General features: G+C 38.5%; 1 pseudogene; it reads left to right on the forward strand.

Annotated features, from left to right (window-relative positions):
• Window positions 1–11351: 11351 nt before the first annotated feature.
• LOC131787602 (uncharacterized) lies at window positions 11352–14660 on the forward strand (annotated as a pseudogene).
• Window positions 14661–18129: the final 3469 nt, after the last annotated feature.

Raw genomic sequence — 18129 nt, forward strand, 5'->3', positions numbered from 1 at the left:
GTAAAAATGATGAAAAGGTGAAATTGAGTGAATTGATAGAGAAAAACGATATATGCATTATATAATCAATCGAAGCATTTCTTCTTTTTCATTCTTTGCCGTTAATTACTCTCTTTGCAAAAAAGAGTTCGATGTTAGCCTTGAAGGCCAGAAATTTGTTTTAAATGTACGCTAAGACTTCTAACGGGAGAGGAAGGGGAGTTGATTTGTTCAAGTTTCTCTAAACCGGAAAAAAAGAACTTGATGTCAGACAGTGAAATATTTCGCAAATCTTCAAATTTTGCGAGAATGCCGGCCTTGGCAAACACTTCTTTAGGAATACAGACACCTTTTCAGTTTGAAAGGTTCCATAAAAGTAGCGAGATGAAAACATGAGGTTTCGGCGACGACATGTCATTATCATCAAATGTAAAAATTATTATAAGTTTGGTGACGTTCTATAAAGAAAGGAAAGTGTGAAACTAAATTAGAATAAAATAAGATGGAGTAACACAAAAGAATGCACATGATTAAATGAACAGTTTCGCTGGAATGGAGTCTTTTTGAGTGTTCAGAGTCGGTCTCTTTTTCCTTATTAAAAGCATCTCGAGAATAAAGCACTCAAACTTTCAATGGGATTTCTCTAGGATGGCAAATCCCTCGTGAAGATTTTTCGGTCTTTGATTTTTTCGTCCTTAAGATGTTTACCTATGACGGAATATTTGTGTTCCTCAATGTCAAGGTGGAGGTGACGGTTCGTGTAGCCTATATAATTCGCACCACACAAACTACATTTAAATTCATACTCAACGCATTGTAAGTTTACCAAGAAGGGTTTGTTTCCGTGACTTTTAAATCTTCCGAGATTTTCCTGCTTGTGAAAACTAGTTGTTGTACGCTGTCGATTTCTTTCGAACGTCGCTTAGGTGTCGGCGGATTTCTGGTCTTTGAAAGGCAACGTGATTCGTATAGGGCTGTCGACTAGCTCAATTAGGTTTTGGAAACGTGGAAACTCTGGAAAATAGAATCAATGAGTTTTTCAGGATATTTCAGTTTCAGAAATATCGTTCTCAGATCCTGAAATTCTTTTCAAAAAAGATCCGGTGAGGATGACAAACGGTTGGCGCGATCAAGCATAGTTTTTATCAGGTATCGTTTATAGCGGAGTTCGCAGAGCGTAGCCCCATAACTATAAAAAAAGGTAGTAACCCATCAAGCCGAAAAAATTTGGTTGTACGACCGTACGACTGTACAAGGTGCTACTTTTGACATGCGTGGTCAACTGTACCGCGGGCACGCCAACGCCACGGCTTTGTTCAGTAGTCCAGTGGTCAGTGCACTGCGCTCCGAGTCGGACGACCCGGGTTCTTGTCCTGGCCGGGACAAGTTGTGTGGGAAAAAAAAATGCGAGCTCTGCTTTTAGGCTTGGCTAAATCTATATATTATCTATTGTCAATATGGCTCTGATAATGGAGTAGAAGCCCTTCGTTGGTCTTTTCTCTGTTTTCATTGTAAATTGGATTGCTGAGTGTGCATCATTCAGAACTGAAAGGAAATCGGTAGCAGCGGCGAGGTCGGGTACTAAAGCGAAGATATTGTCGATGTATCCTTTGTAGAAATCGGGAAGCTTGTCTTCATGTGCAAGTTTCTCCTCAATGAAGCACATAAAGGTGTTAGCCAATAGTGGTCCTAATGGTGAGCACATGGCAACGCCGTCTATTTGCTTGTACAAATCACCGTTAAACTGGAAGAGTTTGTCTTTAGTTGCGATTGTAAGCATCTCGACTAGGTCGCCTTCACAGATGTTAAGTTTGTGTGTGTTGTTAAACCAGTTTCCATCAAATGCTTTCTCTGCTCAAATCTGAGTAGTTTCTTCTTAGAGGTACGTGAGTAAAAAGGGCTGTGACGTCATACGTCATGGTCGATAATGGTTTTAACTTCTTGTCTAGCCACTTCACTATGGCCCATCTTGTCTGCAATAAATAAGTACAACTACGCTGTGGCAAAGTGGCTAGACGAGAGGTTAAAACCATTATCGCGCAATGAGTACACGATATCCGACATCTTTCAATTCTCCGAAGAGCATCTACAAATCAGTGAGAATGATTCCCAGTCGTAGGTGTAAAGCCAGATTTGGATCAAGGGTGAAAAGCAGGAAAAAAAAGGAACTAGTTGATAATAAAATATATTAAAGTTCACACGGCAACCAGGTGGACAATCAGACATAGTTTGAAGCTACACTGGTTTGCAGATTTAATGAATGTAACCGAAGAAGTTACAATTCATAGACCCAACGTTTCGACACTCCTGTCTAGTGCCTTCATCAGGGGTGATCTAAACGCTGCAACAAGAGGTCCTTTTATATGATCACTAATTAGCGGCCTTTTTTTTTCTGACGAGGTGTAAATAGGCGTCAGGAAGCAGACCGCCATCGTCACGATTTAAAGGAGCGTGGGCGGAGTTAATGTGCCAAGCCTCCAAACAAAGGCGCTGGTGGTAACGCCGATTAGTGGTGATAATTTTAGAATTATCCCACCCAATTGTATGGTTGGTTAGGCAAGTATGCTCCGATAAAGCTGAATTTTCCTTTTTGCAAAGAAAAACCGCTTTTTGGTGCTCTTTTAACCGTGTACCAAACTGGCGTTTGGTCTGTCCGATGTATTCGTTATCACAGTCATTGCAAGGAATAGAATAAATGGCGTCGGTTCGTTGTTCTTTCGTGACAGGATCCTTAGGTTTGGCGAAAATATGCCCCAAAGTCTGAAAAGGTTTTTGAGCAACTTTAACGTTGTGGCTATTCAAAATTCTCTTGATGGGTTCAGTAACACCCTGTATGTAAGGAATAACAGCAAAACCAGTCGCTGGTTCCCTTTCATCAAGAGCGTTACTATTTGTAACTGGTTTTTGGCAGTTACGGAGAAAAGTTTTTGTATAGCCATTTGCCTTTAGGACATTGGAAACATATTTCCTCTCCTCAGCCTTCGAATCGAGTGATGATGGTAGACAATCAGCCCTCCTAAGTAAAGTTTTGGCTACAGACTTTTTATGGCAAATAGGATGGTGAGAATCGAAAGCGAGGTATTTGTCGGTGTGGGTGGGTTTACGATAGACACTTGTCTCTAAATTACCCTGAACCCCTCTAGACACATTTAAATCAAGAAAGGGCAAATGTCTATCCTTTTCACGTTCAAGGGTGAATTGGATCGACGGCTCTACTGAATTCAAATGCGACAAGAGGCGCTCCGCTTCATTTCCGGATACCGCAGAAATAACATCATCGACATATCGTTTCCAGAAAAAGGGTTTAACCGGTGAAGTGGCTAAGGCCCTTTGTTCCACGTCTTCCATTACCATGTTAGCAATGACAGCAGAAACAGGCGAACCCATAGCTGTACCAAAAACTTGTTGATAGTATGTGCCGTTATATGTAAATTGCGTGGTTTTGAGGCAAAAAGACAGCAGATGAATAATATCCTCCACAGGCAAAGAAGTTCTTTGTCCTAGGGAAGCATCTTCTCTGAGTCTTTCCTCCGCAACCTTAACGGCAAGATCAACTGGGATTTTAGTGAAGAGCGAAACAACGTCGAAAGATACTAATTCTTCACAAGCGTCAAGAGTGAACTCTCTGCTTTGATTAACAACTCCGAAACTTCCTGGGTCGAGGAGTTTTGCATTTCGAAAGAACTGCAGACGTTTACCAAACAGAGAGAGAAACATGACAGAAAATTCCGTCACTTGCTCAGTAAGAGGTCTCCTGTTAATTCAGGCTCATCTCTGAAAGATAAATGGGTCATGAACCTTTCCTCCAAGGAATTATCCGCGCTGGAACGGAGCGGTTTAGAGAAGGGTCTAAAGTTTGCTATTGCTCCTCGCAAAATACCGACCGCCGAAATTGTCGCCGCTGTTGAGGAGAGTATCTCTCAACTCGACGACGATCGTAGGCATTTGGTAAGAGCAGAAGTAAGTAGCGTACTCAGGCGTGCTAAACCTCCTCCCAAAAACATTCAAAAGGATGTTTTCAATGCGCTTATAACTCTCAAAAAGGATCCGGACAGGCTCGTATTATCTGCTGACAAGGGTAATTGTGTTGTGGTTATGGACAAACAGCAATATCACGACAAAGCTTTGTCTCTGCTCAATGACAAGAGTACGTATGCTGTCTTAAACTCTGATCCAACCAGTAAAACTCAAAGAAAGTTAAACAAAATGTTGCTTGATTTGAAAAAAGCTGGCAGAATTAGTGACTCTACGTACAAAATGTTATACAGTAGTGACGGCTTATGTCCACGTTTTTATGGCTTACCTAAAATTCATAAACCGGGAATTCCTTTGAGACCCATTGTCTCTTTTGTTAATTCTCCGACTTATGCAATTTCTGGTTATCTTGCGAGAATTTTGTCGCCTGTTGTTGGGAATACTGATTACACTGTCAAAAATTCCTGCGAATTTACGGATTTCATAAGAGATAAAACTCTCGACGCTTGTGAAGAATTAGTATCTTTCGACGTTGTTTCGCTCTTCACTAAAATCCCAGTTGATCTTGCCGTTAAGGTTGCGGAGGAAAGACTCAGAGAAGATGCTTCCCTAGGACAAAGAACTTCTTTGCCTGTGGAGGATATTATTCATCTGCTGTCTTTTTGCCTCAAAACCACGCAATTTACATATAACGGCACATACTATCAACAAGTTTTTGGTACAGCTATGGGTTCGCCTGTTTCTGCTGTCATTGCTAACATGGTAATGGAAGACGTGGAACAAAGGGCCTTAGCCACTTCACCGGTTAAACCCTTTTTCTGGAAACGATATGTCGATGATGTTATTTCTGCGGTATCCGGAAATGAAGCGGAGCGCCTCTTGTCGCATTTGAATTCAGTAGAGCCGTCGATCCAATTCACCCTTGAACGTGAAAAGGATAGACATTTGCCCTTTCTTGATTTAAATGTGTCTAGAGGGGTTCAGGGTAATTTAGAGACAAGTGTCTATCGTAAACCCACCCACACCGACAAATACCTCGCTTTCGATTCTCACCATCCTATTTGCCATAAAAAGTCTGTAGCCAAAACTTTACTTAGGAGGGCTGATTGTCTACCATCATCACTCGATTCGAAGGCTGAGGAGAGGAAATATGTTTCCAATGTCCTAAAGGCAAATGGCTATACAAAAACTTTTCTCCGTAACTGCCAAAAACCAGTTACAAATAGTAACGCTCTTGATGAAAGGGAACCAGCGACTGGTTTTGCTGTTATTCCTTACATACAGGGTGTTACTGAACCCATCAAGAGAATTTTGAATAGCCACAACGTTAAAGTTGCTCAAAAACCTTTTCAGACTTTGGGGCATATTTTCGCCAAACCTAAGGATCCTGTCACGAAAGAACAACGAACCGACGCCATTTATTCTATTCCTTGCAATGACTGTGATAACGAATACATCGGACAGACCAAACGCCAGTTTGGTACACGGTTAAAAGAGCACCAAAAAGCGGTTTTTCTTTGCAAAAAGGAAAATTCAGCTTTATCGGAGCATACTTGCCTAACCAACCATACAATTGGGTGGGATAATTCTAAAATTATCACCACTAATCGGCGTTACCACCAGCGCCTTTGTTTGGAGGCTTGGCACATTAACTCCGCCCACGCTCCTTTAAATCGTGACGATGGCGGTCTGCTTCCTGACGCCTATTTACACCTCGTCAGAGAAAAAAAAAAAGGCCGCTAATTAGTGATCATATAAAAGGACCTCTTGTTGCAGCGTTTAGATCACCCCTGATGAAGGCACTAGACAGGAGTGTCGAAACGTTGGGTCTATGAATTGTAACTTCTTCGGTTACATTCATTAAATCTGCAAACCAGTGTAGCTTCAAACTATGTCTAGTTGATAATAGTTAATCAAGTTGTTTTTTAATTTATTTTTGTGAAGGACGCAAGAGATGGAGTGTTTTTGATTTCGAAACTAAGGATATTGAAAACTTAGGACCTTAAAAGGAGATGGAAAACTGCTCCATGCAACCATCATCAAATTTAATAAAGTATTCCCATTTAAAAAGGCACCCAAACCACTCCTTCTTGTCCATAAAGAAAAATAGTACAATAAAGGGTGCAATCCTGCCAAAGCCTTTGTGTCTTTTATGCGTTTCCGGTACATTATGACGTCCAAATGCATTTTATTACTTTTATCTGCTCATATGTTTTATTGTTGTATCTTATACTTCTATTCTATTCTTGTCTCTTCTGAAATAGAATCTGTCAGTGTCTGGAGCGAAAGTTTCAGATCTCGCCTCTTTTGTCCGATCATTCAACTCATACATGTTGCGCGAAATAACGTAATTGATGCGTCGACAGCTGACGTCGGTATTGCAAGCCAAGCCTAAAGATAAAAAATAAAGATAAAGTCGTCACATTTTTGAAGACATGTCCCTTGAGCATCATTTCATATATGGAGTGTTCGCGTTCACACTGACGAGAAGAAACTTTTCCAAAAAACCAGCACACGACAAATACGATGGTACCACGATGATGAAAAAAAAAAACAACAACAAAAACAACAAAAAACATATGCGATGATTGTGCCTCATCTCATCTCATTTATCTCTTTCCGATTAAGGAATTTAACCCTAGCCAGTTGTTAAATTTGGATGGGAGAAAAGTAATTAAAAATATCATGAACGTTTTCAGTAATTCGCCTGACAAAAATCGCGGAAATACAAAGAGAGGATCATACCTCAAACGTAAGGGATGAAACGTGTGGGAAACCTCAAACGTGTTGGATGAAGAACCTTGATAATTCTCGATTTCAAGTTCCTCGTTACAATTTTGGGAAACATTGTGATTTGCTTTCTACTCATTTCTTACTTCACATCTTGACAGAACTTGATCTCGCGCAATGAATGATTTCCATGTCACTCGTAAATATGGAGACCGTTTTGTTTGACATTCGAGTTTTTCTTAACGCGGTCTATAACTTGCATTGCACCCGGTTGGATTCATGAAATAATTATGAACGATCCTTCGTAACTTTAATTCTCTTTTTCTTGTTCTCTACGGAGGTCAGTGCACACAATCAGGCAGTGCCCATTGGAGAGCGTCCTAAACTGACTTGTATGCTTTGCAACCTTATTTGAAAACCAGCATGCGTTCTTTCATATTAAAACAGAGAATATTGGTGTCCATTGGCTTGTAAAACAATTAGTAATAAGTTTTTAACGTAAAGTAATAGCAAGCAGGGAATAATGCCCTACAGCGCATCAAATAACCCCAAAAAGTACAGAAAACTGAAATTGAAAGCAGAAAGTTCAAATGGTGTACGCAGCAAAATTCACACATGAAAATTGTGTTACTAACAGGCATCAAGCAAATAAACTGATTAGCACTTGTATATTCTTGAAAATCTTTGTTGTCAATATTTACATGCACTTGTATTCCAAATTTCATTCTGAATCATTTGACCATCCTAACAATCTGTTGGTATTTAACTTGTGATTGCTCGAGAAAGATAAATAACTCTAGCCGTGACGAATATGAGAAGTTGGCTAACCTTTGGAGCATTTTCCGAATAGAAGGATGGATTATGCGTTACGACTGCTTTTCAGGCTAGTTCTGACGCATCCACTAGTTTTCGCTGTAAACAAAAACATATCGCGACTACCTGTTTCCCTAACCTTGTGTACAACTTACTGGAGAGGAAAGTCCTGAGAGAAGTTAAAACCATAGAAAGTAAAAAATATGATTAACTTATACTTAAAACTAGAAAACTACTCAAAAAAAAAAAAGCTTTTTCAAATAACTTTTAATAAGTCACGACTCAGGCAGCCAAAAAAAAGTACACTTCACACGCTAGACGCGCCTATGATTAGACATCAGAGCGGAGGCATGGGGTGAGATTCCATTACCTTTGAATGAGATGAATATGAAGTCATACCAAGCTGGGGCCGATTGTAGAAAATAGATCGACTTTGTTTGCAGATTTTCACTGTTTTTATGATGCGTCGACGTAGGGGATGGAGAGAAAGAGATTTTGCCGAAGGTAGGCACCTAGGTTAGCTTTTTCCATGAAAAATCGGGGCATAGTTTCCCGATATAGTTCGGAAATAGGTCTTGATATTCGATCGAGATCACGCACATTTATACAGTAATGCATGAAGTCCGTCCAATTTGTGCAATCTGGAAGCTTTTTAACTTCGATCTGTACAGCTTTTGACTTTTGATCAAGATCTGCCTTAGAAGAAAAGAATCTACAAAGATCTCAGTACTTGATTCGAGTATTCGTGGGTAGCTAGTATTTCAGGCTGAGTTTCGAAAATCCCATCACTACTTTGGCGCCCAAATTTAATTTGTAATTTAGTAAAACATCGTTCTAAACAATAGAGAATCGGAGATACACACGTAAATATTTCTGATACCCGTGAGAGCTCGATGCATCATCTGTACAACACATTTACACTCATATTGGCGAAGTTTCTGCACAGCCCCAAAACTCCATCATGCATACAGTTCTTGAAAACCATTGAATGCTTTTGGGAATACGGCTTTGTTTAACCCCTTAAATTTCCAAGATCTGATTGTTAATTCTCCCTTCTAGCTGATACACATTTCCTTGTAAATTAGTTATGAGAGCATGGTGCTAGATCAAGATAGTTTTGGAAGTTGAAGGGTTAAGGGGGCTATCGCTGTTGTCGTCAGTTATCATTACTTGACCATTCGATATTGTTACAAAGTCATGAGGAAATGTGTTTTAACTTTCCACTCTCAAGATCTCATTAATAATTCTCCTTCCTGTCTGCAGTACAATTCTTATGATGTGAGTTTGGAGAATTTGGTTTTGGATCAACTAATAATCTGCTAATTTATATTTTTCTTTATTCTCATCACTTGTCTGTTTTATATTGTATTGATATTGTAAGGAGAAATTCTGTCTTGGTTTTCACAGGTTAAATCCTAAGAGTGACCAGCATCTAATTTCTCCTTGCAGTAATACTGCTAGATCAATCATAAAGATCATGAGAATAAAGGAATGATCACCAACCTAAGAAGCTTTGATTGTTAAACAAATTCTCCCTGTCAGCACCTTAGGAAATGTATAGAGAGTTGTATGGAGAATATACTTACTGATGTAATGGTGTGAAGGGTGAACAATCTCTCTTTGTGGTCAACAGTTGAGATGCTGTGATTTTCTTAGAGCAAGGGCATCTAAAGTATTTCTGAGCAATAATTTTAGATAATTGCAGGGTTTCTTTCATCTACGGCCTAATGATAAATTTAATTGTTAACTTGATAAGGGAAAGTTGGTTTTCTTTATTCTTATCATTTTTTTCGGGTTTTGTAAAGTAATTGGTGCGATTTTAACAACCTTGCCATGTAGCGTGTTAAAGTGCAAAGTTTTACAGTAAATTATCGGCCATAATTTGTGTGCGGGAAATTTACGGGGAAGACTCTTATGGCGAGGCAAAGGTACTGCTGAACAAAGCTGGTAATAGATTTGTAAATTGGAAAAATTATAAAGATATTCATTATTCAAATTAAAACAACTTGCATCTTTTTCAGAATTGGTTTGTTTTCTAGTGAACTCTTATTTCATACATGACTCAAATTTGAAGCATAAAAAACCTTCAACTTTCTCGATAACTTAATTATGCATTTAAGGGGTGTGTTTCAAACAGAAGTTTACTTCGCTTAACTGACAAGTGCGCTCTGTGATAAATTAAAGTAATATTCACAAAAATGACCTGGAAATACGGTAGTTATTCACTTGTAGAACTATATTTAATGTGATTTATTTACTCTGCGTGGTATGTAGTTGGATTCACAATCTTGTCTGCGGTACGATTTAGTGAGGCTTTTGAAATTTAAATCAAACCCTTGACTTTTTTTGGGCCCGTATCTGGCTATCGCAGCCGCATAAATTCCCATAACACTCGCTCATGTAGTGGTAGCCATCAGTAAAGGCTGTCCGTAAACCGCATGTTTTAACCCAATATAACACGTCGCGTAATTTGCAACGTAAATAAGAGGCAAGAGACGATTGACGGTAAAATGTTATCGCCTACCTGTATCTGCACAGTTCTATCGATTCGTGCCATGTTGAATGTCTTCAAAATTCATTCACTGTAGAAACGAATGTTCTCGGAAAAGACTGAACGCGGAACATGGAACAGCGTTAATTCAATAATAGATTAGGTTTGGCTGTTTCGTTTGTTCGTATTAATGCTTGTTTACTTCGAGTTGGTTTCACTTTTCCATCCCTGCGAACAATTCAGTGCAATCATTTCTTTCTAATGGTCCGAAACTTTGATTGTAATGAGCCAGTTACACTTTGATTAATGTGTGTCTCAACCTTCAATATCTTATACTTAACAAATTTGTAAACAGAACACGTTAACAAAAAAAAAGGCTACCCCTTAATTTCTGATTTGATTTTGACTTACCTTTTATTTGATTTTTCAATTTTAAATTAAAATCTTAAGGGTGATTTAAATTGAGGTGTTAATTAAGGAAATTTCAAGCCAGCTGGAGCGATTTGCATCACAAGTGAAGCTTAGCATTCAATCTATTAGACAGCAGTAATTAAGATCCCACAATCAATTCTTTGATGGTGTCAGTTTGGGGTTCAAAAACCTTTATCTTTAACCTTTTCATTCTCAGAAAAGCTAAAAATATGATTTATATATGAATAGCGACGGCTGTCGTGCTTTGTCAGAATGCACGTGAGCGCCATTGTCAGCAAAGGGTTTTTAACAATTGAATCTCTTCTAGGTAACCCTAAGCGTATTTGAGTTTTGAAAAATTCATCGCAATAGACTAGAAAGAGTATCAGTTCGTGGGAAGAGAAGAAAATAAAATAATAACGATGAAAAAAGAATTGAAACATTACGCATATTTACAGTAGGCAAGACCACCAGCTTTTCTGCTCTTCCCTAATTTATGCATGGTTATTCACCAGAGCTCTTTCTCCCTACTTGATATTTAGATGTAAGGTCCGGGTCGTACTAGAGTTCTTTTTGTTTGTTTAAATGAAAATTCTGTCAACATGTAGCGTAAAATAAGTGCGACCACAATTTAAAAAACTTGCCAAATTTTTGCAAATCGCCAAAATTTCGCCGATCTTCAAAGAACCTGTCTTGCCTCGGAGGCTTCCAAATTTTGGCGAGACAAACATTCATATTTTTTTAAGCATTTAGCTGTCATAATATCCAAGATATGTCTAGATAAAATTTAATCGAAAAAAGAATACAAGTCCGTTAGTCTAGTAGTTTGGCGTCCGATGGCAGGATCTGACTCTTTCTCTATCGAGGGAGACTAATTTGAGCGCCGATTGTATTCGGATATCTGTATCTCGTATCCTAGTTGATGTTATACTGACAGCAATCTGGCGGAAATATGGCTTCAACGAGAAATTCTCCTTCCGTTGCAAGTATTGAAGTCAGCACAAGTAGCGCAAGTGTCAACCAAAACGCAAAAGATTGGCCGGAAAAAAGGATCAGTTAGTCCGCAATTCGCGCGAGATTTTTTCATCCCTTTTTAGAGCAAGATGGATTTGTCATTGACGTATGAATCAATCAGTGAAGATTTGGTCAAGAGATATTAGTTTGATGAGACCGCTGCCAACATTTGGAAAGGGTGGGAAAAATTTTGCCATTTTTTGGTTTTAGAAAAATTGGATAATATTGGAATTCGCTTTAGTGCGACCCGTTCCTAAGTTAGAATTCACTCAGATTTAAAAGAAAAGAGATTATATTTCACAGTGGGAAATCAATGATTCTGAGTTAAAAATCTATTTCCAGCTGTAACAAATGGAGTAAAAAGACGCCTGTGATTTTGTGTGAAGGAGCTTTGTCGAACTGGAATAATCTGATTAAAAATGGTAAGCATTGGCAGTGGGTGATTTAATGAATTTCGCCTGCGTTTTTCTTATTAGTATCATGGAAATAACACAAATAAAAATAATTTCCTCTACTGCGCGCAAAACACGTAATCAGGCGAATAAGCGCGCGCGCATTCCAAGAATACAGTATTGTTTTTCAATTAATGCACCAGCTAAAGAGGAACGACTGTCTTTAGCTCTTGAATGAGCACGGTAAGCTAAATTTTTTGCATAATTTTAGTGAACAATTTATCCCACTTAAATTGGGGAAATTGAAAAAGATTCTCTGAAGGAAATAAAAGATAAAGCTGAGAGCGTGCACAAAGCCCGTCACTCCAGGATGCAAAATATGACCTTGAGGGGAACGACTCGAGGAACGTTTCGAGTCGATTTCGTTTAAATTTGCGTGATTTTCGTACAAATTATATAACAAACTGTCCCATAAACTCGAGAATTGCTGCCTATCAAGCTTTTTTCAAATGTTACTTTAAAACCTCTTGCTTCCAGCCGCAGCAAAATGTACCGCGAACCGATGAAATGACTTGCGCGATTCGTGCCATGGGATAAGTTTGCCCCATTATATCTCCCATTATATCTCCCAAACAAGCGCGGCGACCTATCTTCTTTTATTGTATTTTTCGAAACAGACATTGGTAAGGAACATTCAAGGAAAGATTTGAAAAAATTGTTCGATAACTTTTTTTTTCTGAGAAATCACCTTAAGATTTCAACTCACCGAACAATCAGTTTCTGGTATTTTTTTAACTCTCTATAAACTGATATTCTCTTTGTTAAATTATCCCTAGCCAAAGGGAAATTGGAACTTAAATTGCAAGTTTAGCTTGAGAACCTTTAACGCGCACGCCAATTCTCAATTCTCCTTCCGACAGACTATATAGTATTTTAGGCCATTTTAACCGCTTGGATAAATTTCAACTCATCGTTAACACATTTTATTTTCCTTTGAAAGTTGGCAAACAGAGTAAAACTGCCGAAGCATCGATTCAAGGTAAAGCCCTCGTGGGTTACACTTTTAAACTTGGGTTGTCCGGGTGCCGTTTAAGAACACACTCATTTGTCAGGGCTACCACTTTTCCTTACCGAGAAAAATATGTGAATTAAGCAACAGAACTAAGGAAGCAAGACCACGAAATTTTGTCACAAATGAAAATCAATTTTACGGCGGGGAGCTGGCCTAATAGAGGTAACTAAGGAAATATTGATTTCTTAGTAGACAACACATGAGATGAAAGCATAATGAAGTCGAAATTTTTTGAAAATTGTAATTTTATGGTGTGACATCCTCGGAAAAATTGCCTTATGTTATTGCTCTCATCACATTTACATTAGGGAATCTACACATCTACGGGAATTTAGTATTTCAGACTCTCAGTTTCGAGAACATAGTTTCTTGCAATCTCTCTTTCTGATATTTCTTTAAGCACAGATCTGTAGAACATGGGAAGACGTTTTGGAATCGCCTGTTACTTTTCAGAAGTTTAAAGGAACTATTCGACGTAAATTCTGAAGAAATTTTTCAACCGCGGAACATATGGTCGCATCGTATTTTTGTTCGCTTGTTATTTCCAATTTGGTTTGTTCTCTTTTTCCTTTGTCGTATTTGCGCCTTTCCCTAGCAACTTTATTACAAATAGGAGCATCCTCAAACGAACTAAAGCCAAGATTTCATGGACTGAACGAGTGCACGACTAAATCTTATTTAAAGACGCTGTTATGGTGATGAACTAATAATGGAACCTATTGAGATGGTTTTCATTTTGCGATAATTTTACAGTTCCTCTGGGCGCCATTCCTGAATTATCAGCCAAGTCCTATTTGAAGATCTTATTCAGCGAAGAAGAAATGGCTGCCAGCGGTATATACTGGCTCAATGTCAGAGGGCTGGGAATATTACAGGTAATTGCTCACTTTTCCTGCAAAGGTGTCGCATTGACTGACTATTATTTGCCTGAATTACCTTTATTGTACTTGTCTGTTGAGGCAAAAAAGTAAGATGATCAAGCTGCTGTTGGTACTGCAGTTTCCTCTTTTGCCGTTATGCGTCTTATTTCCAAAAAACTCCTTATGCTGATAACTCCGCATGCTGAGAAAACTTGGTTTTGGTTTCCTGACGAGTGCGCATCTGTCCGTCCGTCCGTCCGTTCGTAAGTTCGCCGGTACGCATTCACTCCAATGACTGCATCGCAAAGGTAAGCCCATCCAGCAAACAAAGTATTGACTTTATTCTGAAATAAGAAGCCTACTCCGAATGCTGCTTTCATAAGTCACGCTTACAGTTTTTACCCGCTTTACAACGCAAGAAAATATCGTAGCGTTTACACATATTCAAAAGAGTTTATAACTAATCATTAACGATTTTGAGTTATGTCTACCATTTGCACTAGCCTGAAAGACATTAAAAGGTGTGAGTGGAGCATAAAAACAGTTTTATTTCTTTAGTCAAAAGCTCGATAATAGTGTCAATGGTAAAGTAAACATTACTAACCTAGCAGTCATAATCGGCACTGCTTTTATTTACAATACGGTATTTTGAGACACCTTTAAATGCTTCCAATTCTCTTCCAATGTTGATTTAAAAAGTTCGATTTTTTCTGCCATTTAAATTACGTCATTACCATTGTCATTATCATTATCATTTCGTCAGGTATATTGTGGTTTTACAGATGGCAGGCATTAGTGGAATTTTGTTGCTCGGTTCTCAAACACTGATACCAAGCACTGGATGGATGAGTCTACTCGTTGGTGGTATGATACAAAAGAGGCTTTCGGAGAAACCACTGGTCCGTCTGACAAGACTGACATGATATCACCCTTATATTGGTTGCTGGACGGAAGTGACTTCAATATTACCCTTAGCGATGACTCTATGCATACTCCACTATTGAAGACGATAGATAACTGTCTAGGAGGTCAGACATTCCGTTTCAAAATCAAAAATTACTTTGATTTCTCAAATGGCAAAAGTTTGACCGTGGGATTGGAGTTACAGCGGTAAAGGAAGCTTCATTTAAAAAAGAACGTAGACGACCTAAGCGCGATTTTGGAAATAGTGCATTGGACTCACACAGGAAGAGTTACTCATTAAACTTGTGGATAAGATAAAAAAAAATGAAATGATAAATTGGCTGTAATCCAAACAAAAACATTAGAACATACTAGCAACATATCCTATCATGGGTGTTCTAAAAAATCGACTTTGTCCCTTCCCTTTCCTGCTTCAATCGAAATGTGTCAGTAATAAATGACTTCTGAGACGGGTAAGATTGCTCTCATAAAAATGTTTTTGGAAAATCTCCTTTCTAGGGGACATTACCAAACGATCGTGTGCCTCGCCCTAGTTCCCCGCGATGCAACAAACAAGCTATTTATAAGATCAACTTTTGCTGTTACTGGGGCTGGTTATGCTTTGAGTGCGAGCAGACTGCTCTCTAGCTCACCACGGAATAGGAATTACAGTCGCAAAGTAAGGTTTGCTTAAAAAAGAGCATGGACGAATTAATTATTTTTAAAGTTTTGAATGCATTAAAAAACTCCGATTAAACAGAATCGTCTATTTTAACCATTTTATTCTCATACGTGTCCATATTTTTGCAGCGAATGTGTTCTGTCTGACACGCATTTCTGTCGGGCATAATAGTGTTGGGAGTTATCAAATGTAAGAAAAGGCACGGCAACAACGTAAATATCTTGACACAAAACAGAAATTCTGGCAGCATGCTATGTCACTGTATGTTTGTTCAAAATATTGAAGCAAAAAGAAATCGGCGAGGTTCAATGTCATAGATATCTGCCCAAAAGAGACAAATCTACTGACTCTCCTTAGAACGAATCAAACAAGTAATGTATCATTAGAAAGATGACGAGAATTCTCCGAGAGGCTCAATGGCCCTGTCGACAAAGGATAATCCGTTACTTCAGTTATTCTTCGGTTTTGTCTTTCGATAAAGCAAAAAAGCACTGTTTCCGGCTCCAGACTACTCCATTATGTTTGAATGAACGAGCGGAGAGCTAGCGGCAAATTGTAAAAAATATCACGCCGCCATCGCACCATCGGCATCACCAACGTTCTGTTCACATGCAAAAACTTGAAAACGACACTTTTGTAGCTAATCCAGCTATCATGCAGAGCTTATCATCATTAAGAAGTGGAAATCTACACCAAAATACAAATGAGTTGGTGAGGAAGAATGGTAGTAGGGATTAAGGAGTGGAAATTCCCCTCCTCTTACCTACTTTCTCCTGTTCGAATTGGAATTTGGAATGTTGGTCTTTGTGGAGGGAAGAAAACCGGAGGACTAGGGGAAAGACCCTTGGAGCAAGGACTAATAACAAACCAATAACAAACCCGAGCTATGTGAAATATCAGCCGTTGGAGCCTATTTCTTGAAGGCCCGGTAACTTAAGAGACCCCAAAAGCTGTTTTGTTTTCTATCCAGATGGGTTTTCAAAAGGTTTGAATATTATGCAACGAAGTTGTCAGGTAAAGAAGAAAACATGAGACTGCTTAGGGGGCCAGAACCTGCTTATCATTTTAATGAAGTCTACTTAATTCAGTGGAACCCTCGAGAAACGAGTCTCGGGTCACAACGGTGGGAGGCGAGCGCTCTCACCACAGTGCCATCCTACTCCAGAAATCAATCTTAAACAGTCTTAGATCTTATTCAAATTTAGTTGATATGGGTGCAATAGGAAAACTGCGGAAGGAGCGTTTGTGCTTTTAAACCATTACACCCATTCGGTTGTTTTTTAGTTTTTCAGTTCAGAATCAACCATTGTGGCTGTCGGTTTGGCACATTGAAGCTATCGTCGTATGGTTTGGATAAAAATGTACTGGGGTTTCTTGTTAATACATTCTAGAATTCGTCGTTTCCATAGTTTCAATATTTTAGGCGTTTTATTTGCACGAAGCTTGTTTTTAGCGAAAATTTCACATCTGTTTCTTTGCTCAGGAGGTTATCTCTTAATTAGCTGTCAGTGCTTCGTATTGTATAGAGCACAGTTGTAATTTCAGCTCCCAAGACTAAGAAAACACAACCAAAGGAGAATTTAAGCGCGAAGCTTTTTGGTTATAGAAGATGGAAACATTTGCTCAAGTTATTTTTCCCCAAACGTTCCAACACTGTTTTTTCAAATATCCCTTTACTTTAAAGGAGAGGGTTACTTTTAATCTTTGAAATATCTAAGACTTTGGGTCTTTTCATCATATAATTCCGTTTTCACTGAGTTTTAGGAATATTCGCTTCCCTTTATATGTTGTCAATTATTTCAGAAAAGGATAAAAGAAATGCCGAGAAAGCGTGCGGTTGAAAGGAGGTTATATGTGCCTGTAGAGAAAAAGAAAACACAATCGACTATTTTTGCATACATCAAACAATCTAACTGTGTCCTTATGGCGGGCGGTAAAATATATCTAAGACTTCCAAATATGATTGGTCAGCATGTTGCTACAAAGAGCCTTAAAATTGACGGTTCTTTGCAATCAAGTTGCCGTCAAGTTCTTCGATTGGCCAACAGCCCTCTAGAATCAAGAGAGATTTCTTTTCATCTGGTTTTTGAGGACATGGAAGTTTCACTCCATTTGTTTTTGTCGCTTTGGCGTTCCCGCTCGAACTAGTTTTATCCCGTCTAGATGACAGGTGTTTCCTTTGGGAAAAGTATTTACTTTATTTTTGTCCTCTAATTTATTCAGTCATGTCGTTTATTAGAGAGTAAGTACGAAAAGCTTTGTCCATTTCAAACATTATAATCTCTTATCTATTCTATGGTATCCTTGATTTTTTTGACATTCTGTATGTATATTTAAATGGTTTATCGTCACTATCGAAGTTATAATCCAAAAATATTAACTATTTCTCAGCTCACCTTATATTTTCACTCCTTTTTTTTCTGGACTCTTTAAACAATAAAAATCAAGGAAAGTTTTGACAAATGACAAGAGTTTCCTAAAGCATTAATATCCTCGTACTCACCCAAGAAGGAACCTAAGGTTATGGAGAGCCTCGCAAGCTGGTAAAGAAATCTGATGAATTCACCACCTGGATAACGAGGAGTTTTGAAAAATATAGACATTAATGGTGATTGTGTTGATTGTAGTATTAGTAGAATCAGAAGTTTTCTTAGTATTAGTAGTACCAGTAGCAGTAATAGTAGAGGTAACGGTAATAGTTGCTCCAGCAGCAGTTGTGTGGTAAAGTGAAGTTCTGAGTGCTGTCGAGATGATATGATAACTTAGGATAAAAACATTTGTACTTACCCCTAATTTCTGAGAAGAAA

The sequence above is a fragment of the Pocillopora verrucosa genome, chromosome 5 (assembly GCF_036669915.1).
Source record: "Pocillopora verrucosa isolate sample1 chromosome 5, ASM3666991v2, whole genome shotgun sequence".
NCBI lineage: Eukaryota > Metazoa > Cnidaria > Anthozoa > Scleractinia > Pocilloporidae > Pocillopora > Pocillopora verrucosa.